The sequence below is a fragment of the Mus caroli genome, unplaced genomic scaffold, assembly GCF_978045245.1.
Source record: "Mus caroli unplaced genomic scaffold, Mus_caroli_1 scaffold_12, whole genome shotgun sequence".
NCBI classification, from domain to species: Eukaryota; Metazoa; Chordata; class Mammalia; order Rodentia; family Muridae; genus Mus; species Mus caroli.
The window spans coordinates 66,099,771-66,123,165 of NW_028227267.1; the positions used below are offsets into that span (position 1 = coordinate 66,099,771).

Consider the following 23,395-nt stretch of genomic DNA (forward strand, 5'->3'; position numbering starts at 1 on the left):
GCAAGATGGTGGGGTAGCAGTCTGAATAAATGACCAGCGTTTTGATAGCTAAGACTAAGAAGACAATCGTCAGGTTGGCCAACCATCCCCGTGGCCATGCTCACTGACCATCAAATGTCTCACATGTGGGCCCTCACTCAAACCTCCCCAGAGCCACATGATCTTACTATCAGAAGACAGACTCTTTTCTGGGTCAGCATAGATTGGGCTTTGTCGTCTACAAGCTATTTCTATTTGCTCCATTTCATCTATGAGTAATAAGAGAACCAAGGGACGGGGAAAACGGCTCACAACAGTTTCTGGGGACCTGTGTAACCCCAAAGTACTTCTGCATGACCCTCAAAACCAGCATCTTAGGGTTTACTTTACAGAGAAATCACTGTCCCACCTGAGGCTCCCCACATGCCTTTGCAGAATAGAAAGGGGAGGGCGTAGCTTGCCTAGGCTAGAGGGAGCTGCCATGTCTGCAGTATATGTCTCCTCCACATATATCAGAGACCCTCCCAGGAGTGAGCGCAGACCACCCTGGCCATCCTAGCTGGGACAGATGCCCCAGTGGAACTCTACTGCCAGCATCCGGAAAAACCCCCAAGAGCCAAGGAATCGGGCAATCCTTCCTGCCCACTCAGAAATTCCGGAAGCCCTTCCAGCCGGGAACCCGCCTCCCCAACCTCTCTCTAGCTTCCTCTGTCTGTCTCCTTCTTGCGACTCCTGCGAGTGCACAGGAGGGTTGAGGGAAGCCCTGTGTGCCTGTGATGAACGGAGCTAATTTCTGGTTTGCTGGTATGCCGCAGAGACGCTGCCTCCATCCCCCTCCCTCCAGCAAACCCTCTCCCACACACAGACAAATAGGCTGCATATTTAATTGGAATTCCTCACACCTACAGGGTAAAGCCTTGTCAGTAGAAATAGAGCCCACAGCCAGCTGGCTTCCCCCATTCCACCCACCTTGTCTCTTAAAAAGAAATCCCCCCCCCCATACGTGAACACCACCCACAGGCCCTTGTAAGTCCCTCCCAGCATGGTTGTAAAGGAGGGATTGGTTGGCAAAGCTGCTTCTTGCCTGGGCTGCTACAGCCAGGGCCCACCCAACAGAGACCACCCAGGAGCTTCTCCCCAATAGACAGACCCCGGCGGCGGCAGCCTTCTGACTACCAACCTCAGGACCCCCTTAACCAAAGCTCTTGAGGCCCCCAGAGTCACTGATGCTGCCCAGATATTCAGGCTACTTGGTATATGAGATCAGGTGGGAGGAGGAGAGACAGCCGTGGAGTGCTTCCAAAGCTAGAAAATTCCTTTTGAGTATCCAGCCCTTGGAGCCAGTCTCTGATGGTACAGGTGGGAAACTGAGGCTGAGGAGACAAAACAAAGTACATTGTGTGGCTAACAATACAGAGCTGGATTGAACCTTGGCCACCACCCCAGGGTGGTGCTACAGCCCCCACACTGCTCCCTGCCTCGTGAAGTCTCTCCCAGAATGCAGGAAGGAAGTGCCACACAGAGACAGAAAGAGTCACCGGGATCAGGAAGGAAAGCAGAGAAAAAATGAGAAGGCTTGGAAGGACAAGGGCCCCTAGCAGACCTGTAGAGAGAAGTCATAGTGGTCTGTTTCCATGAGCCAAGGCAGAGGTCTAGGGGCACAAAGACCTTTATCATCAGAAGATAAAAGATGACAGGCTCCAGAGAGGCTGAGCTCCTCTGGGCAGCCTCAGGGATGCCCAGCCCAGAAACACAACTGAGCATCTTAGTAGGGACAAACAGATGAGGGATGCTCCTCCCTAGCAGAAGTTCCAGAACGGGACCCTGCCACCAGCAGGCCTCATGGAACCTCGCCATTCAGACCAACAGCCTCAGCTGGCTTTGCAGCCTAGGTGCCTACAGAGGGTTTCCTATCTCGCTGTCTTGTCCCCGTGGGCCTCTTTCCTCCCTCCCTGGCTCAGGCTTAGCCTGGCACAGGCCCGAGCGCCAAACCGGAGTGTGTCAGTGAGTAGACAGCTGCCTAGGGGGCTCTGAAGAGCACTGTGACATCCTCGCTCCCCCACAAAATATCATCTCGGTTTGCCTGAAAGTTCACCATTAGTGACTCATTCCTTTGGGTTAAACATAGCCCTCCCTTCTCCAAGGCAGCTGCTTTGGGAAAGGAGAACTCATTGAGATCTCAGCATCCCGGTGTGAATGGGGAGACTCGAGATCTGGGAGACAGCCCAGAGGAAGGGAGGAAGTGGGAGCTGCAGAAAAGACAAAAAGGAGGAAGGAAGTTTAGTGAAAAGGAAGAGGAGGCCAAAGAGAGAAGAGATGGGTCCAACTTGAGCCATGGCTGTCCTACAGTGAATGTAGAAACCCAACCTCATTGATGCTCAGATTCACCGTGGGCTCAGACGGATGCTCAAATTCACCGTGGGCTCAGACTCTCATAGGTACACATCTGTCTTCAGCTGATCCTCGCAGCCTGGGGAGACTGTGTACCCTGTTTAAGAGATGAAGACACTACTGAAGCTTGTGGAGGTTAGAGAGCTTGTCAATCTAGCCAAGGAGCTGGAAAGCCAGGACCACACTTAACACACGTCTGCAGAGCCACCAGCACGCATTCAGAGAGCACCCTTCCTCCATCTCAGCATCCATCTCCCATCAGGGATGGGAGAGGTCCCCCGTAGAGAAACAAGAGGGACAAGGAAGAAACTGTATGAGAGGCTTGAAACAGGCAAAGGAGGTACTGAGGCCCAGGCTATCGTCCTGAAGCAGTCAACAGAGACCCAGTCAAGAGGAAGGCAGTGTGGGTAAAGGCAAAGACTCACTTATTTGCTGGTGTCAAATCTGGCACTAACATGGAGACCACCCTACCACATCCCCCTATGACATCCTTCAGATGACACTTCAAGAGTCTCTGCCAGAGGGTCTTGGCTGACTGGCGGGAGCAGGCAGGCCCAAGCTCCTGTACCCTGGCCCCCTCTACTCCTCTTCTGCCTTCTCTGCTTGCCTTTCCTTCCCTCCAGCTATAGCCCTGCAGGAAGTGGCCCGTCGGCCATATTGAAACCGTCTGCTTCTCTCCCTCTTAACGAGGCAGGTTAAATACGCTGTAATCAGAGTAATCATACACCTGGGCTGGTTCTCGAGAGAACTGCCTTTTGTACTGCGATAGGACATTAATAGCAATTATTCTGCTTTGTAATTGGAGCTTTAAATACTAATTCAAACAGCCAGAGGAAAACCAATTAGTGCTAATTTATCTCTATGTGTTTTCCAGAGCTGGTGTCTGTCACACTGTGAAGAAATAGGTTGGTAATTAGTACAGTTGGGTGGTAGATAGAAGTAATTATCAGATTCTTCCATTTTTCTTTGGGGGAGAAAATGGGTAGGGGGCAGGGAAGGCCAAGATAGGTACTGTACATCTTTGTTGTCTTGAAGTTTACTCGGTGGGCTTATGAGTGCCAAGGCCTGGGCATCCCAAGACAGCAAAGTATTCCTGAGCCATGTGGGTTCAGGTGGAAGAGGCATCGAAAGCCTTAACAGGGACTTTCCCACTAACAGGCCCACAGAGAACTATCAGCAGTGTTGTGGTAAGCATACATTTCCTGTGTGTCTGGAAGAAGGCTTAGGATCCCCACTCCTGATAGGGTTAAATGGACAGTAGGGCCTGGGCCCCAAGTCTGCCTCTTATTCGCTAGCTGTGCAACCTGGCAGAGGCACTGTATTCTGTGGTTTCTGCTTTCCTCCCATGTAAAATGAGCAAGAGTGCTCAGATAGTGTTAACCATTAACTTGACAAGGTAGAAACACTTAGAAAATGGGCCTTTGGCCGAACTTGTGGCCGACTATCTTGACTAAGTTAATTGAGGAAGAAAGATCTGTCCACTATGGGTGGAGTCATTCCCTGGTCGGAACCTAGATGGTGTCTAAGTAGCAAGAAGGTGATGAGCAGTCTCAAGCACGTCTTAATTCCTCTGTGCTTCCTGATTGCGAATGTGATGTGGTCAACTTTTGCCTTGACATCCCCACCTTGATGGACTCTGCCTTGAGCTGTCCTTTCTTCCTTATGTTTCCTTTTCCAGGGTCACAGCAACAGAAAAAAGAAAAGAAAAGAAACTAAGATAAAATAAATACTTTCCTCACAGGGCTATTCTAAGGGTTGATTTAAATTAAAGTCAGACTTCCCTAGGCCTGGTACCAAACAGCAATGTGTACGTGTTACTACATGCCCGCAGTTTGCCTGAGGCTCTTCTGGGTGCCTTTGTAAGTGTGATGTCTGGTGGTTTAAATCTTGTGGCTCACCATGTCCTTGACTTCCCCACTCCCTACGGTGGACTTCTCACCAGCCACGGGGCTCAACTCCTCATCTCCACAGGAAGGGTAACAGCGGTACCTTCCTTAAGGACATACTGTGAAGATTATATGGAACAGCGATTAAAAGGCTCTTAGCCAGGGGTCATGCATGCAATAGGAGCTCTGTCAGGGCTACATGCCACTGCCAATGTCATTATGTTGCTATTTCACTGTGCCTGGTCGTGTTGGAGTCTTTAAATCCTCCATCGAAGGAGGTAGACATAGTGCTAGGAATGCATTCTATCAATACAAATATTTTATCAAAAGCCTGGTCCACCCTCAGGACTGTCAAGTGGCCAGCCACTACCTCTGTGAGACTACCATACCTTGAACAGAAGAGGATGGGAGGCTAACAGTACTTTCCAGAGGGTCACAGGGTTTGCACTTCCACAGATGTGATTCTAGAAAGTACAAGCGAGTGGGCAGAGAGCTGCCTTACTCCCATCCCACAGGTCAGGAAGTAACAATTGGAGAGATAAGTAACCTACTCCAGAACGTTCTTGGCCAAAGCCAAGGGCTGTGCAGTCTGCAAAGGACACTCAATGTGTCCTTGTCAAGTGGATGAATAAGCAGGAACGTTCGCCACTGCATCAGGTAGCCTGGCCTGCCAAGGTGGGCGCGGTCCTTCTTGAGCAGCGGAGTTGACCACGAAGAGATGTTGCAGAGGACCAGAACTCTTTACAGGAGAAATAAGTTGGTGGAGAGATGGATAGCTTCGTTCTACCTGGACTAGGCCTTTAAAGGACTGAGTAACAGTCTCGAGTTGACAACGGTTCAACTTGGAAGTTTTCAACCTTAGGCCGATATGAACATGATTCAGTAGACACCAGGTATGGGGTTGATGGGTTTGTTTTGTTTTGAGATGCAATCTTGTAATGTGCCCAGGTTGGTCAGGAACTCACTGCATAGCCGAGACTGGCCTTAAAGTCCTGGAGATCCTCCTACCTGACCCTCCCAAAAGCAGGGATCACAGCTTTGGCCATCATCCCCATCCAGACTTGGAATTTGGAATTTTGATCTCCTCCCAGGCTAGCAATAGACACACTATGAAACCCAGTAGCTCTGGGAAGAGCCTCGGCTTCCTGTCAGTCCCACAAACACAAGAGGAGACAACTAACACTTTAAAGTGTGATGTGTTTTAATATGTGGCATACCGTGAGTTAGGTGGATAAAATGCACCGACAGCCATCTGTTGAGTCTGGGTTATGTCCAGTCATAACTGAGGAGCATCTCTGGCAAGCAACACTGCAAATTTGTGAGGTTGTTTCCATAGGAGAGAGGGAGATCTGGTAGACCCAGGTCCTTACCACAGAGTTCCATCCTTCCTACCCACTGGTGCATTCAGGGAAACTGTTTGGACTGTATAGGCATTTGAGGGCTGACTCTGAGTCACAGAAGTGGGTACTGAAGAGTAATGAGGAGGAGGATGCTGGAGAAGGCTAGAGCTGCAGCAGGAGCCTAGGAACTGGTAGATCACATGGGTTTTTTTGAGAAGCAGGGTCACATATAGACGATAAGTGCCGGGAAGCCAGAAGCTGAGGCTGGTAAGTTAGGTTTTGCCAACCATGTGGCAGAGGACATTTGACCTAGGCCACCTCCTAGAGTTGTTCACTGTCTCATGAGGAAGAAGTTTGTTCTCCAGCCACCACGTCACCCATCCTTGATGTCTACCACTATAATAGAATACCTAAGAAATGAGTGACTTACAAAGAACAGGGGCTTAGGACTGAAGAGATGGTTCAGCCAGTCAGGTGGATGCTGGGTAAGTGTAGGGACCGGAGATCAATCCTCAGAATCCACATTTTAAAACATCCAGCTGCCTAATGCACACTGTAATCCTAGCACCGGAGAAATAGAGACAAGAGGATCTTTGGGACTTGGTGGCCATTAGTGAATTCCAGGTCAAGTGAGAATCCCTAACTCAAAAAGTAGATGACATTCCTGAGGGACAACCATCCAAGGTATCCTCTAACCTCTCTGCACATGTGTGTGCACCTACCTGCACATGAACTCGCATACACACATACAAAAACAGTGGGGGAGCAGTAACAGGGATGTGTGCACAGTGGTGGTTCTGAAGGCTGAGAAGCCTACGAGCATGGTCCTGGCATCTGGCCAGTGTGTGAGTGGCACACGGTGGGAAGCAGGGAGAGCATGCACACCCGTGTCTCTTCTTCACCTTCTTACCATTAACACCGTCTGCCCATGGCCTCGTCCAGGCCAAATAGCATCGCTTCCAAATACCATCAGCACATCAATGTGGGGATAAAGTCTTTCCTCTATGGACTTTGGGGGATACATTCAAACATAGCATGAACTTCCACCCTAAGAGAGGCAAGCCTCCTTCCGATTCCCATGAAGGAACTGGCTGTAGGCTTGCCAAGCTGTGAGCCCTCCCCTCTCCTTCCATGGGGTGGGACACTTGAATCCTGTGGACTCTCAGCTCTTCTGAATTCAGCGGGTTAGGGATGGGAAGTTTTGAAGATGTGATTAAGGGAACTTCTACTGACCAGAGCAGGAGAGGGTGGGAGGGTAAGGAAGGAGAGCTTGAGACCTTGAAGGGAGGGTGGGGGTAGAAATGGGTAACAATGGGAGGAAAAACAAGGTTGAAGGGTACGGACATCCTAGCAGGGACAGGGGACTTGGCATCTAGCCAAACGATAGGAATAGTTAGTTAGCCATAGTTAGTTAATAGTTAGTTAATCATAGCAAGAGATGTTGGTGATTTTCTTTTCCTTTTTCTCTTTCTTTCTTATTTATTTATTATTTATCGTCTTCTTTGGTTACGGGTACTGTATTTTCTAAACATTTCACACTGAACATATTTCTCCTCTATACAAAGAAAAACAATGAAATTTATTTTTAAGGAAGGAAGGGACATATGCTAGAGACATTTTGAAGGAAGAACTGACGGAATTTGATAAGCGACTAGATAAGGGTGATAAAGGAGACAGATGAATCAAAAATAACTCATAGGTTTTTTGAGGCTGGGTGCTGGTGGGGATGGCAACGTGCAGGCAGGCACGGCGTGGATGAGGGGGCTCTGTAGCGGGGACAAGATTGGCACAATGTCAGAGTGTGATTTTTTTCCCCAACTGTTGGCAAGACCACAGAGGGTACCCACACAACCCAGAGGAGAGGTTCCAGGTACCCTGTGGAGGTTTCTTTTGTCATCCCACCAGGTAGAGGAACAGCCTGGGGCTAAGGACAGAATTGAGAATATCTTTATACAAGCCAGAGCTATGAGAAAGACCCAAACATAATGTTGTACACCCGCATCTCTCTTCACTTTCTTACCATTAACACCATCTGGCCATGGCCTCATCCAGGCCAAATACCATCACTTCCAAATACCATCAGCACATCAACGTATGCATCTCAGAACGAAACCCCTGAGGATCCGGCTATTTTCCCAGCCTGAGTTGTTAGAATACTAAAGGAAGGGTGGTCCTAGAGAAAGGGGGTTGACTTCCGTGTACAAGGAGGCCCAAGGCAGGGAGACAAACATACTCCCGGGAGGTCCAAGGATCCTGGTATCTATGCAGGTGGTGAGCTAAAGGTGGGAAGCCAAGAAGTTCCTCTCAGAGATACAGAGAACACCTGTCACAGAGAAGGATCTGCCTGAGTTAAGCACTAGCTCATGCCCCCTCCCAAGCGTCCATGACAAGATATCCTATTCTCCCAGCCTCCTCTACAGAGGCTTTGGACCTGGGAAAGCCTCACAAGGTAGAACGAACCGTCACCACTGCCCTATATTCGCCTTGTATCTGCTGGTGGCGTGGTGAAGGATACGAGTCTCTAGAGACTGTGTTTGGCCGCGATCTGAAGGCGGCCACCCCTCATCCCAGAATGCTCCAGTGCTTCCTTAGCACCAGCACCTGCCCTGGGCCCTCCTCCCTGAACGTGGCCTCAGAAGACTCTATTGACCAGCTCAGGCCCCACCCTGGGATGCATCACTGTTTCCTTGGCAACTGAGGGGGTGGGTTGAAAAGTAACACACAAAGCAAATAAAACGAGCTCCAAAATGGGTGGCCTGCAAACAGGCACCTCAGCATCGTGGAGCCTCAGATGTAAAGGGGGTTGTCGGTCCAGCCCCTTTTACTGATATTGTTCAGAGAAACCCCGGGCAAAGAACCCTTCCTGGCGTGCTGTGGGTCTCACGCATGCTCTCACTGCACCCCGCGGAGCTGTCACCAGAAATTAGATCTCTGATGAAGATCCGTCTCTATAAGCCGTGGTGTTAACGAGGCTAAGAGAGCCAGTTGTCTCCCCGGGGTTAGGTAGCTCAGAGCAGACACCAAGCTACTAAACGGAGCAGGAAGATGGGGTGTAAACACAGCTCATGGGCAGAACCTACTGGGGAACCAAACCTGCTGGAGACCCAAAAGCCCTCAAAGCCCCCAAGTTAATGTGAACGTCCCACTATCCCTTTTCAAGACCTTAGAGCATTTAGGGAGCTCCCAGCAGGCGATCTAGGAAAGCCTCTTGGGGCAGGGATGGGTGGGTGGGGACTAAGACTGCAGGAAGACTCGCCAACATTTTCCTGTGAAGTACAAAGACATAGAACAAAAACACAGACCTTTTATTGGGGGTGGGGGGTGTTGTAGTCCTGGCTGGCCTACAACTCACTGTGCAAAGCAAGCTGGCCTCAAACTCAGAGATCTGTCTTCTTCTGTCTCCCAAGTGCTGGGATTGAAGGCATGCACTTCATACCCAGCCCAAGGATGCAGACCTGAAGGGAACCCCTTTGAGGCATTTGTTTTAGCTGTGGGTCTGCCAGCACACCCAAACCATAGACTCTCTTTCGCACCCTGAGAGGCCCGCCACATTGCCTCTCCGTCATCCACTCCCCACTCCCACTCCCACCCCCAACCCCCGGCTTCGGAGACTCTGTTCTGTCACCACCAACTGGCATATATTTAAGCATTGTTGATTGGCATCGCGTGCCAGGTGCTGGATTGTGTCACCTGTGCAGATGCAGACAGCAGGTGTGTGTTTTCTTGTCTGTGTCTGTTTCTCGAAGACTTTCACGTCTGGGTTTCTCGGTCTCCCAGGCAGGGGCTTGAGTCAGTGACATGCAGGGCATCCCTGACACAGTGATCAATTATACACGTCCCTGTAAAGCCAGGCCCAGTTCCCAGGCACTCCCTCTTAGTATGGGCACGAGGTTGGGTCTGACGACATGAGAAAGAGATAACCTTGAATTCCCTCTAATTTACACAAAAGAAAAAAAAACAGGGGGAAATTATTCGAAAACTGCAACACTTTATTATTAGTAACGTATTTGTCTGTGATGCATCTCACAACTGCTGGTCCCACACCAACGTGTCACAGCTTTGAGGCTGAGAACTGCTAGTCTAAGTGGTGTGATTTCAGAAGTTAAAGGAGGGCCACTTCCTGCCCCCAAAATATCTCCTGTCTCCACCCTACCGCTTTCCCCTGAAGTCTCGCCCCAGTCGATCTATTGCACCATGTCAAACAGCCCAGCATCCTCTTCTGAAGTGTGAGGACTCCTGAGGGGAAAGAATCCATTAAGGCCACGGTCTCCTTTAGTGAGACTTACAGAGGACCCAGAAGCCCATGTGCTAGGCCCTCATACCCATGTGCCACTCTCTCCGTCCCCTCCACAAAATAAGCAGGATAGTACTGTCGTCCCCACTTCTCACAAGAGTAAACCAAGGCATGGGACAGGTACACAAACATCAGCAATCATCCCAACCCAGTTTGCTCTCTTCCAAAGTTTGGATTTTGATACACCATGAGTGGAACAGAAGAGCTTGGGCATCTGCGAGCCAAAACAAAGAAGCCTGCGCCCAGGAGGAAAATGATACCCTTAGGACATAAGGAGAGTGTTTTTTCAGGGATGGGGGTGGGGAGCATCTTCATGCCTTATAGCACATTATTGAGGCAGGCTTCTTTTACACCAGAGGCATAGATACCCTCCATGTTTGCTAACACCTGTCCCATTCTTGGTTGCTATCAAGGCCAGGGCCGGGGATCTATCAAGATATCAAGTCACATCCTTAAAGATTTGTGCACAGGTGCTCCTGTCCCAGAAGAGCCCGTTTCTACCTGTTCTCCTGGGATAGAGAGAAATGCCTACTTGAAAACCTTCCGGAGCATTACTCCTCACCAAATGTCTCCACCATAGCAACCCTGTGCAGCGGACCTCCTGGGCTCCTTTTGTAAAGGAGAAAGACTGTGCTCAATAAATTCCTGGAGGTCGAAAGCTCCATGAAGGCCAGGCCAGTGACCGAGATGGTGGTCGCCTGCCGCCGGCCTCTCTCTGCTACATACAGACTTGTCCAAGTGCTCATCGACGGTGTGGGCATCACAGCCCAAAGTCACGTGAACCCATATGGCCAGGCCTGTCAGACCCTGAAAAGAGCATCCTTCCTGCCATGTCCCCATCACCAGAAGGCCTCACCGCAACAGAACTGCCCAGAGATGCAATATGAGAGAGAGGAAGCAACCGTGAGCTTTTCAGAGAAGGAGGGGCCATCCAAGTAGGCCAAAGAGCTCAAAGCCAGATCTGCTGGTATGAGACAAGGGCTCTCCCTTCAAGATAGCACCCGCACCCCCCCTGATTCTACCAGGATGTATTTAATCCTTAGGGTCCTACATGTAGAAAATTATGATCGCATGGTTTACAAAGATGCACTCAATGCCCGGATTGATTTAGGCTGGTAGATTACAAATACAGATGTGTCTTTTAGTTCTATAAAACAAAACAAAACAAAACAAAACAAAACAAAACAAAACAAAACAAGGAAGGGAGGGAGGGAGGGAGAAAGAAAGGGGAGAGAGAGAGAGAGAGAGAGAGAGAGAGAGAGAGTTAGAAACAACCCAGCTGGGTTGTGGTGAAACCCACCTTTAATCCCAGCACTCAGGAGGCAGAGACAGATCTTTCTAGTTTGAAGCCATCCTGGTTTACAGAATGAGTTTCAGGATAGCCAGAAATACACAGAGAAACCCTGTCTCAAAAAAATAAAAAACAAACAAACATGGCAATCTGTGGACTGTGGAGGGGGCCCACCCACATGGGTAGAGCCATAGGGCCATAGATGTGTGCATCTCTCCATATATCCATGTGTCAAAGAGTTTGTATGCCATCCTAGACTCAACAAAGAACATTGTAGAAAGGCTTTAGCTGGAGAGTAACCAAAAGAAATCCATCTTCTCCAGATGCCAGCTTTGCATCGTCAGCCGTGAGAGATGAGAAAGCAATAACTGGGGGTTGCACACGGGTAGTCCCAGCAGTCCTGAATGGGGCTCCTGTGGAGCTGCACTTGTTCCTAAGAGATGCTCCTAAGAACTGAGAACTCAGTGGGACTACCGGAAGGGAAGGGAATGCAAAGGGAGTCTCCAGCTAGATCCCTGGCATGTGACTACATGACTGTAGGATTGGCGTGACAAGGGAATTGGGCTTGCCTTCAGTGGTAATAGGCAGGGCCTTCCTCCAGTTAATCTGCCTACCCCCACTGCCAGGGCAAACCTCAAGGGCTGTGGCACCCATGCCATGAGTTGATTGGTATCCAGATTAAGGGTAGGGACGAGGTACCAAATGTTGCTTTGCAGAGTCCAGGGTGGCCACTTTTTGTCCCTTTTTGTCCCAACCCAATACACATTGGAAGGTGTCCCTGATCTCCACCCTGTACCTTCCCCAGGGCCCTACTGAGATGGCACGATAGGATGGGTAGATGCACACTTCAGCCAGGGAGACTCCAGATCCCCAAAATGTGCTGTCCCATCAGTCCTCGTACATGGCACAGTTTCAAAGATGAAGTCACTAGGGACTCAAAGACATGGACAACAGAGAGAGTTCTGCCCCTTTAAGGTCAAGCGAGAGCTTATTCACTAGATCCTGGTGCCTGGTTTGGGGATCTGTCTAGCTCAGCACTTTTAGAAGATTCACCCATCATTAGCTAGTTTCTAGCATACCCAATGACAGCTCATCACAGGGTTTAAGACAGAAAAAAGTATATATTCCCAGAGAACTGGCAGATACAAAGTCACCCTCTTCAGTTTAACAGGTGTGTGAGTGACAGAGACAGACAGACAGACAGACAGACAGACAGACAGACAGACAGACTTGGGCTTTCTAGCTAAGTAGCACCCTGTGTCCAAGAGTTTTGAGTACTCTTCAGTTTGGGGAAGAAAAGCTCAAATTTGCTGCCGCTTTCCTTCATCCTTGATCTATTTCTATTTCCTTGAGGTCTCCCTCCAGGAAAAAGGGTAGGACAGCTACTATATCATGCCAAGAGAGCAGCAGGCCAGGGCTCTAGGAGTCCTTCTGATAAAGATGGGCTCTGAGCTTGAGGTCTTTGAAAGTAGAGATCAGAGATCAGATGTCCCTATCGGGCAGGGGTCACCTGGTTAAATCGACACTTGTGGGTTAATGAAACATTTGAAGGCAGCTCGGTTGGAAGAAAGTTGATCTCAGTCCTTGGGGCCAAAAGTAGAATCATAACCAAGTAGTCCTCAGAAAGATATAGATTTTGGTTTTGTTGGCAGGTATGTGTGTATGTGTATGTGTCTGTGTGTCTGTGTGTGTGTGTGTGTGTGTGTGCATGGCACAGTGTGTGAGGTCACAGGATAACCTCTCTGGTATCAGTGTTCACCTTCCTTGCTTTTATTATTTTTTTTATTGTTGTTATTGTTGATTAAAACATTATTGTAAAGAACTGTCAAATAGAAAAACACACAGCAGAATTAGCCAGATCCAATGAACTTCCACACAGTTAGAATGGCCATCCCGAAGCTGTGTAGCTTCACATGGATCTTACACCTTCGCCCAACTGTGTTTTCAAGCACTTATTTCACCAGGTACCAAAAAGGAAAAGACAAAACAAACAAACAAACAACTGGAAACACAATTTTATTTCCTCTTTCATGACTCGAGCTCTTCACCTGCATCCCTCCCTTCCTTGTCACTGAACATTTAGCCTTTCCTGTTCTCCTTTCTATATGTTGTGCAGCAATCCTATGTACATTCTTTGAATACATACACATCTGTACACATATGGGGCCTGGGGTCCCCGTATGAGGGAGAACGTGAAGTTTTTTTTTTTCATTCTAAGATTGCATGATCTTGCCTAATATCATCTTTTCCAAATCTATTTTCTTGCAAGTTTTGTGATTTCATTTTTCTTTAGAGCTGAATAGTATTCCACTTGCGTGTCAGTACCAGATTTCACTACAGCTTCATCTGCTTAGACCACCACATTAGTTCCAATTCCTCGCTGTAGTAAATAAAGCAGCAATAAAGCGCCCATGGGGATCAGATACTTCTCAGGTAGAATGTGGAATTCTCTGGATATCTGCCCAGAAGTAAAAATAGGTAGCAGTTTTTTATTTTTAGATTTGGGGGAGGGGGGAAATCTCCAAGCTAATTTTCATAATGACTGTATTAATTTGTGTCCCCACCAAAATGATATTGTTTTCATTCCTTGTGTTTGCCACTGTGCCCTGTACTATACCTAGCTGGCCCTTGAGCTTCCCAGGCGACTTTCCTGTGTCTGCCTACCATCTTGTCATAGGAGCAGTAGATTTACAACAGCTGCATCCAGGTTTTAGATGGGCTGGGGGGAAGGGGTATCCAAATCCCCCTCATCAAGTTTGCATGGCCAGTGTTCTTCCTCTCTGAGCCAGCTCCCCAGCCCCTACCCCACTTTGTATTTTCCATCATGAGATGGGCTGGGGAGGCGGTCGTCTTGCTAATTTGCCAAGGCCAGACTTGAACTCACTGTGTAGCCCAGGCAGGACCTGAACTTCCAGTCTCCCTGCATCAGCCTCCCGAGGAGCTGGGATTTCAGGCCTGCACCACCAGGCCCAGCTGTTTCTCTCCCGTCACTGTCCACAGTGGTAGTGCTCGGCTGAGTTTTCTAACAGTACTAATAATGAACTTGAGTTGGCCCAGCAGGCTGGAAGTATCATGTATGATCTTCATCCTCACAAACCCCTTCAAGGCAGGCACTCCACGTACCTGTGTACAGGCAAGGAGGAAAAGAAGCAAAAACAGAAACACTGTCTCTTACCGAAGGCCTGTTGAGTCGCAGGTGGCCCTGCAAGATTTGAAAACAGGCATGGGTGGCAGTTCTAACTGTCACTGCCCTGGAACACCTTCCAGGCAGCAGAGCCCTACAGCACCGAGCTGAGCACCATAGGAGAAGACCCAGATCCAAGAACGCATTCATAGGTAGAGATGTTGGAGAGATGGCCCATCAAGATCAAGAGAGGTGGAGTCAATGACATCCAGCTCTCAGAGATAGCTGTCACTCCGTTCCTTTGCCCTTGGTCAAGCTTGTCAAAACCAGTTACTTAAAACTACTCTTTCTGAAGTGGATTAGTCAGGGTCCAGTTGTAACGAACTGCCTGGCCGTGGGATAGTGAATGGTGTGCCCTTCTCCATTCCATCAAGGTCATCCAGATGTAAAACAAAGAGCTAAGGCAATTCTAATTTCAACTGGACTCCAGGTTCAGTGTGCAACACAAATGGCCAGCCATAGAAGACATATCGTCTGAGAGTTTTCTTTGTTGATGTCGTTTGAGGCCTGACCTCAGGTTAGCCTAGGCTGGTTTAATTGGTCATAGAACCAATTAGAACCTTGAACTCTTGGTCTTCTGCCTCTACCTCCCGAGTTCTGGGATTACAAGCATGATTGGGCTCAGTGATTCAATGGTCAGTGGATCTACCTCCCAGACACAGGGTCTCTTTTAGTTGTAGCATCACTAGCCACTGGAGGCCTAGCTAAGAAGAGACAATATCAGGTCATCCATCTTAGTGGGACTTGGCCTTTTCCTCCCTTCCAGACTTCTGAGACTCCAGGGCACCTTGGCCTTGCCTCAGTTTCTCCCAAACTATGGACAAGGTAATCAAGGCTGCAGGAGCAGGGTGTCAGCAGCATCTGAGGACAGGAGTTTCTAAAGGAATGGCCCCGCCCCACAACCCCGCCACCGTGGCTTTCCACCTCTGTGTTGCTCTCCAGATAATATATTTATAGACATATAAATATCTTTTCCCCTGGGGGACAATGAAACTCAGCCAAGTGGGAATTCAGCGGGATCTGGTGAGATTTGTTGCAAAGGAATTTCACTGGGGTGGGGAGAGAAATTGTATATTCAGGACACCACCTGGTTAATAAACCAAACACACAGCTCCCAGAACACACAAGATTTCCTTTCTTTATTTTCTTTAAGTTAACCAAGGCTGTATTGTTATCCGCCAGGCACACCCCTCCTTTGCCAATTTAGATTGTGGAGATTTTTTTTCCTCCTTGGATACAATAAGCACATTTACAGTAGGGGTTAAATAATTTGTTAAGGAGTGGTAGATAGAATGGGGTTGGGGGTTTCGAAGGGGGCGGGTAGGGGACCAAAATCTGGCAGTAGCAGCAATAAATACAGAGTTGTGCCTCCGGCATAATATATCAAAGAAAACATAATGCATCCAGCTTAAGACTAATGATTGCCATATAATTAGATCTGAAGCATTGTGCTATAAATGTGTATTCTTTAGCGTGCTGTGATTTTACTGTAAAAAAAAAAAGGAGAGAGAGAGAGAGAGAGAGAGAGAGAGAGGAGACAGAAAAACACAGAGCCCAGCAACATACTATAAAAAGACCCCTCTGTTGACTTCTCGGCTGTTTAGTATTCCTTGGATGTCCTCCCTTGGGAGCGTGTAATTAGTGCTTTATGAAGAGTACATTTAAAGCAATTTAATATTCACCTCATTCAGTCTGAAACAATGTGATCCATGCTTAGACAAATCAGTGCTCCTTGCTGACATAATCTGTCAGAACATTACCTCTGAAAAGACCTTTCAAGAGGTTCTGCTGTTAATTAGTTGTCTATCATGTATAAACAGAGCAGTGAGCAGAAGGGCCTCGACAGGCCAGAGGGATACGTTGGGAAATGCATTTTGTATGAACGCGGGTTGCAGGAGGGGGTGTCTTCTCACTCAGCAGCCTCCCTCCTCCCCCATAGCCTCGCCTTGCCACGCCTGCAACCACACAAGCCTTGGGCCTCTTCCAGGCAAGCAAAGTGCTTTCCAGTTGACTTCAGGGGGCACTGCCAGTCACCACAGTGAAGTGTTCTCACACACACACAACACACACACACACACACACACACAACACCTCCCTGAACAAACCCACCTGCAAGATAAGACAGCTGCTTTTACAGCCCAGGGTGCATGACCTTACAGGCCATCTGAGGAGGGGCTCTATAAGCGTTGAGTGGGACATGCCCCACCCTTCACAGGCAAGGGCCAGACAGAAAATAAAAGCCTCATATGTGTCTTTCTGCTCTACTCTAAATGAAAGAGACCAATACACACAGGAGCCTCCTTGGCTGCCATGGTCACAAAGAATGGCAGCCATGTTCAGAGCCCTGTTTAAGGTCATGTGATCTAGGCCTTCCTTTCAAGGGATGCTTTTATCCAAGTCCATCCTCCAAGAGTGGGTGCTGGCTCTTTCTGTGTGTGTTGTCTATGGATTTGAATGGTTCGTCTTTATTCTGGATTTAGAGCACCTCTGTGCAAGCATCCTAGATCTTGACAGGGATGCTTGCCAAGTAGTGGGTCAAGACCCAGTTCTGTAGCCTTCATAGGTTGGCAATTGCGAGAGGGTATGACAAGGACTGCCCAAGCACCTATTTCCCCTGCAAGGCTCCAGAAGGCCGGGGACCGTATACATCTATCGTATACGTATCCAGAGGTATATGTCTGCCCCTCTCATGCCTGTTTAAGATTTGTCACCTTCCTCAGTGACCTCGGCCATACAGTTTCACCATTCACTCCATAAACATCCACAGGCACCTACTGTGTACAGGCACCTACCGTGTGCATTATTCTATGTACTACATTCCAGGGCAGCTGAAACAAGTAAGTCACAGACTGTGCTCATGAGATGCTTACAGACCCATAAACTTCTAATTACTGTTTGGGGCAATTATAAGTAATGAAGAGAGGCAATATAATTTTGTAACTAGGAGGGAGGGCCGGGATTGAACTGCTTGGACTCATACTTTAGACTACGTACCAGTTAAGTGACTCTGGGCAAGTTCTTTGGCTGCCCTTTAGCCTCTGTAATGGGAGTGAGAACACATGCCTCATAGGTTTGTAAGGCTTAACTAAGGTAATGCAATGAAGTTCCTGGGGAGAGGAAAGCGGACCCAAGTGCAAGGGGGTGCCGAGATGAGCAAGGTTTTTGGACACTAGCGAGTGACTGGACCCTTCAGAAGGAGCCATGAGGCAAGGCAGCACAGATTGAGTAGTGGAGAGGTGTCCTGACAATCAGGGAGGCAGCCATTTCTCCTTGTATTTCTGAGAGAAGGTGAGGGAGAGAGGGAAAGAAGAGAGCAGAAAGGACAGGGAGGAAGGGAGAAAGGAGAGAGAAAATATAAAACTTAATATCTCAAAATTCCCAGAACCTCAAGCTTCCTCCACCCCCACCCCCACCCCCATCCCTGACCAGGCAATGCAGGAGGAAGGCCCCCTGCTCTGGCAACTTCCACAGCTGCAAATCGAGGGTCCTGGTCCATCCGTATGGCACAGGCGGGTTGGGAGGAGAGATGCTCGAGTAAGCCCAGCCCTGACACAGCACCTGGTACCCAAACGATGCTCAATTACAGGGTCCACTTGGGCATTAGTGAACAGCGTGGAGTGGGGTCTGAAAGAGGTTAAACGGAGTGTTCAAGGCACACGGCTACGCGAAGCTGGATATCAGACATTTCCTCTTTCCGGTTTCCCTCCTACCTTTACTCCAGTTGAACTGCAACCCACAGGACACATCTGCCTGCATTCACAAGGCCTGGGAGTTAATGACTTTGGTGTTTTGTTTTGTTTTGTTTTGTTTTGTTTTTAAGGGAGTGGTAAGCAAAGACACAAATGCACAGAAAAGCTGTGAGTGACATCACCACCAAGTAGCCCACCAAAGCTCAGGCAAACTCTACCTGGGCCCTTCTAGAGAGTTTGCCATGAGGGAGGCTGCCCCGCGATGCTCACACACTGAGAATCGGGCATTGGGTACAATACATACACACACACACACACACACAGAGAGAGAGAGAGAGAGAGAGAGAGAGAGAGAGAGAGAGAGAGAGAGAGAGAGAGAGAACAGCACAAAGGGCACAGGGAGAGAGCCAGACATGGGACCTGAGACATCAACTTGAGCAGTAGCCCACTCACTTCAAAGTCCACACACACACACACACACACACACACACACACACACACACACACACACGGTGTCTAGCAGAGGAAATGGACCGGGGGGAGGCAGGGTGGAGGGGTAGGGGGACAGCAGCTGTGTCCCTCTGTGCGGGCTTTGTGGTTAAGGATGAAACAGTTCACACAGTCTCCTTTGTGAGTTAGCATTCTCACTCTGTGTGAAAAAGCAGGGACAGATGAGTAACCGAGAGATCACCCTACCAGGGTCTGGTGACCCAAAGGCTAGCTTTTGCCCATCACACCAGGCTGCTTGACCGCCCCCCCCCCCCAGAGTCTCCAGGGAGGGAAGCAGGCGGGCAGGCAGGAAGGTTCCAAGGCTACCCCTGCTTTCCATAACACTTGAATTTCTGTGCATCTCAGATTTCCCTTTCCAACACTACTCCGACTCTCCTGGAGAGAGTCTCTGAATCATTCCCTCCCCCCACCACACACACCAGGAGGAGCACCCCTCCCCCCAATATTCAAGATCTTGGGGGGTGATTTTGATTCCTATCCATCAAGCTAAGTGACTGTATTAAAGGACAGGAAAGACCAACTTCAGTCCTGACTAGCTGTGTGACTGAGGGTGGGTCTCTATGCCTCTCTGTGCCGGCCTTTGATTCCCTGGGAATCAGAAGTCAGAATCTCCACCACTCCCAGGTCTTAAGGGATCTGGGAGAGCGAATGAGGTCATGTCTATGAGCCGCCCAACGGAAGGAAGTGGAAGGACTAGCACAAGGCTGCATTATCTTCTGGAGTTGGCAGGGCCAGCCTGCAAAGTTGCTGGGACGGGGAATGTCTCAAGGGCCTCAGAACCAGTCCTGGGAATGCCACAGGGAAGTGGTGTGTCACGACAGAGCCAGCCCCCCCCCCCGGGGGGGGGCTCTGAAATGTGAGATCAAGTCCCAGCTCAGGCGGGTGCTTAACAGCTTTGGGAGACCACACGATCTCTTTCAGGCTTGGCTCTCTCACCTATAAAATGAGACTAACCCAAGCCCCGGATGATTCTTCAGTAAAGGAATAAACAAAATGAGCCCTGGCATACAGTGGGCATACCTGCTGTGGCCAGTACCCTGGGTCTGTCACAGAGAATAACTTGCCAGCATCCCTCTGTGAGCTATCTCCTCATATATGCCAACACATGCTGCTGTTTTCTGAAGGATGGCCTTCTGCAGTAGAAAGGGGGCTGAGTACTCCACACATCTGCTTTGGACCAAGAAAAGAAAGAACAACAGCGGTGAGCATAGGTCCCTAGAACAACAGTGGTGAGCATAGGTCCCTAGAACAACAGCGGTGAGCATAGGTCCCCGGCATCATCCAGGAAGCCTGAAACCTACACAGCCAGGAGTCCAAGGTCAGAAGCCTTGGGGTGGCCCTTCCACCCTGAGTCATGGTGAGACTTGGCCACTGAGTTCTGAGCCCAACACTCTCAACCTTTGCAAGCCAAAGCTCTCAGCCTGGATGCCTGCTTTTCTTGGTCACTGTCACTCATTGGTCACTGTCAGTCAAGAACAGATGACAGACCTCAGTGAGCTCGCAGGCAAACAGGTCTCCAGACAGATAGGCGAACTCTCATTCTGTGGCCTCCTTTATAGATGCAGGGAAACACACAGTGGGAGTGGGGCTGGGTGCAAAAGGCTCGCCTCCCTAACTACCCAGATCTAGGTGACTTCCGGACAGCGTTTACATTTGGGGAGCTGAGACCAGTGGAGAGGAGATCTATCCAGCAGAGGGTGTGAGGACCCGTCAGCGTCAGCGACTGGCTGAGCCCTCTGAAGCTAACAACAAGGCTGCAGAGCCAATCTGGCAGAGACTGTCTGAATTAGTCACCGGTTTTGATGAGGAGGTAAACCGATTACATAACAGCCTCTCTCTCTCTCTCTCTCTCTCTCTCTCTCTCTCTCTCTCTCTCTCTCTCTCTCTCTCTCTCTCTCTCCTCCAACAGACTCTTCAGATCCCGGGCTCTATTGTTTCCCTCTGGCCATGAAAGGGTTCAGAGCCAGAGAGGGTCACATACCAGAGCCCAGGGGCTAAGGTTCAGGCAGGAACCCTCCCCAGGCCTGCTCCAGCCCCACGGGGCCAGAAGGAGGCGCCCGCAGCTCACCTCCTGCCTGCAGCTTGGCACCCTGTTTCCAAAGCAATCCCACGCTAGTCTTGCAACCTGCTGGCTCTCAGGCTCTAGGTGTTAGCCTGGAAGATGCCCCAAACAAGGAGGTAGAGATTTTTCAGTTGCCAGAAGCTCCCAGACCCCTGAGTTATTCCAGGCCCCCTTCCCCTGCCAAATGTGTCATGATTCATTGTTACAAAAATGAATACCAATCGGCGCTGAGCCAGCACCGTTTGCTGTACCCCTGTGGAGGGACTGCAGAGGTAGGGGGGCACTGGAGGGCACACCTGTGCAGCAACAACAGCTGCATGGAATCCAGATGCTTATCTTCTCGAAAGAGCAAACCTGGCAAACACAGGCTCGCGCCTCTGGCTCCGTGTCCTGTCATGAGTGAGATCTGGCCTCTAGGTAGAGGTCAAGTTCATTGGTTTCTAAGTGATGCCTAGGATGAGACCAGTGTGTATGACCGGATCTTCCTTTAGCTTTGCTCATCTCCTGCACAAGGCTGCATAAAGAACAATATGTGTTTAACAATATGAATAATGGGTGATGACAAAGGTGATGACTGTGGTGATATCAGAACGGGGATATGAGTGTCCTGTTTATCCCCAAGTCCTAGGGACTTCAGCTCTGCCTGACTTCCTATTGGTGCTTCTGTTGCACTCACCAGACAACTGAGAACCCGAAGCAAGAGTCTGAGAAACTGTAGGAATCACACTGACCTCCTGACCCCACACAGGACTAAGCTCCATCAGTCCAGAAAGAGGAGTCACCATTACACAAGTGGAGGATGAGTTGAGCACTCAGCAAGTGACGTCAGCACCTCTTGAGTCTTCCTCCTTTTTTCTCAAGCCTGGGTGAAGGCAGAGTGCCCAGCCCAACCACACAGGAGACAGTAACAACCTTCAAAGGCTGTGTTCCCACCACCACCCTACCAGATTCCAAGATGGAAGAGTTTGGAGGGGTCTTAGGGGGGTCCGCTGGTCTAGCCTCCCATTGTACAGATGAGAATGCAGAGGCTCAAAGAAAATGTGGGTGCCCAGCAGGAGTGGCCCCAGCCCAGCTGGGGTGCAAGCTCCCATCTTGCTTTATTCACACAGTGGAAACCAGAGAAGGTGGCAGAAGATAGATGCAGAGTAATCTCTCAGCTACCAAGCCCGCTGAGGTCTGTGTGACCACCTGCCTCTCCAGCTCCAAACCAGACAGGCAACAGTTTTGAACAGAAGAACGGACAATCGCCCCATGGAGGCCACACATATGGCCATGAGGACAAGTCAGTAGCTACAGTTTCTAGAACAATGAGCCTTTCCTCTCTGCCCTGCTCCTGAGAACTTAGCAAAAAAAGGCTAACTTACCCCCTAAGCCTGAGGGTAAATTCCCCAGGAGAAGTCTGATCCTGCTTCTATCTCTCGAAGATCTCTCCCAGGTGTCTATTTGGGATAAGCTTCCTGGCAGAACCTGGAGCTAATTAGAGGAAATTTCATGCTAGTTTAGGCCACGAAACCATTTATTCATTCAACGAACTTCGGCTTTGCCCCTTGTCTCTACCCTCTCCCCATTGCTCAGCAACGTTCTTAGTTTCCATCTGAACACACACACACACACACACACACTCACTCCCCAGCTTCCAGCCCCAGCCTCTCTCTTGGCCTTTTTCTCTCCCATCATTTTCCCCATCTGGGACCCAAACCCAGCCCACACTCAGTAGAGAGGCTGTAGGAGGGGCCCTGCCAAACTCACTCCCAGACAGATGTGCTCTGTTCCCTGCACAGCTGTCCAGGCCTGTCCATCTGTGCTCACTTCCTGCCTCCCTGCTCCAGCCCCTCACACTTCCCACGCCAGGGTGGGAAAGTCTAGTCCAGATTTTCTTCTTCCCAATCCAAAAGCCGTCAAGTGGCCACTCGCACAGTGGAGCCGAGAGGCCTTGGTTCCTGCCCTCCCCGGGCCCCCAGGAAGAGCAATGGCCTAGGAGGCTCCAGCAAGTCCGAATCTTTCCCGAACTTCCTCAACTTCAAAGTCCTGGCAGCTGCTCAGGACCCACCTGGCTCTAAAGTCCTCCCTCCCAGCATTCTTTGTTCACACGAAACACACTGATATTAATACTGATAGGATTTCATTATTTTCCCAAGCCTAAGAAGTCCACTTCTGCCAGGCACCTAAGAGAGGTAAACCTTACTTTCTAAAAAAAGCTTGAGGACTAGGGAGGTGGACCCACCGGTAAAGTGCTTATTGCACAAGCGTGAAGACCCGGCTTTGATTCCCCAGCCTTCACATATAATCAGAATGTCATGGAATACCCTTGTAGACCTGCATGGGGAGGCAGAGACAGGCAGATCCCTGGGGCTCTCTTGTCAACTAGCCTACTCTAACCAGTAAGCCCCAGGTCCTAGTGAGAGTCCCTGTCTCGGAACACAAAACAGAACTAGGGAGATGGCTCAGCTGGTAAATTGTCAGGACTGGAGTCTGGATGTCCAGAACCCAGGTAAACGCAGGCAGGCCTAGTGGCTGCTTGTAGTCACAGCACTCAGGGGGGCAGAGGCAGGACATCCCTGGGGCAAGCTGACTAGCCATACTCACCAGAACTGAAGAGCTCTGGGTTCAAGGAGAGATTCTGCCTCAATAAATAAAAGCAATCTCAAGGTCACGGAGATGTCAGCTTCCACACATGCGGGTGCACACACTCACACGTATATCTACACATCTATTCACGCATGTGAACACACACAGAGGGAGACACCAACTACATACACATTCACACTC

General features: G+C 49.6%; 1 protein-coding gene across 1 annotated transcript in view; it reads left to right on the forward strand.

Moving 5' to 3' along the window:
• Pebp4 (phosphatidylethanolamine binding protein 4) overlaps positions 1-23,395 on the forward strand; it is a 221,158-nt gene that overhangs the window by 161,926 nt on the left and 35,837 nt on the right. The gene's annotated exons all lie outside the window — the stretch shown is intronic.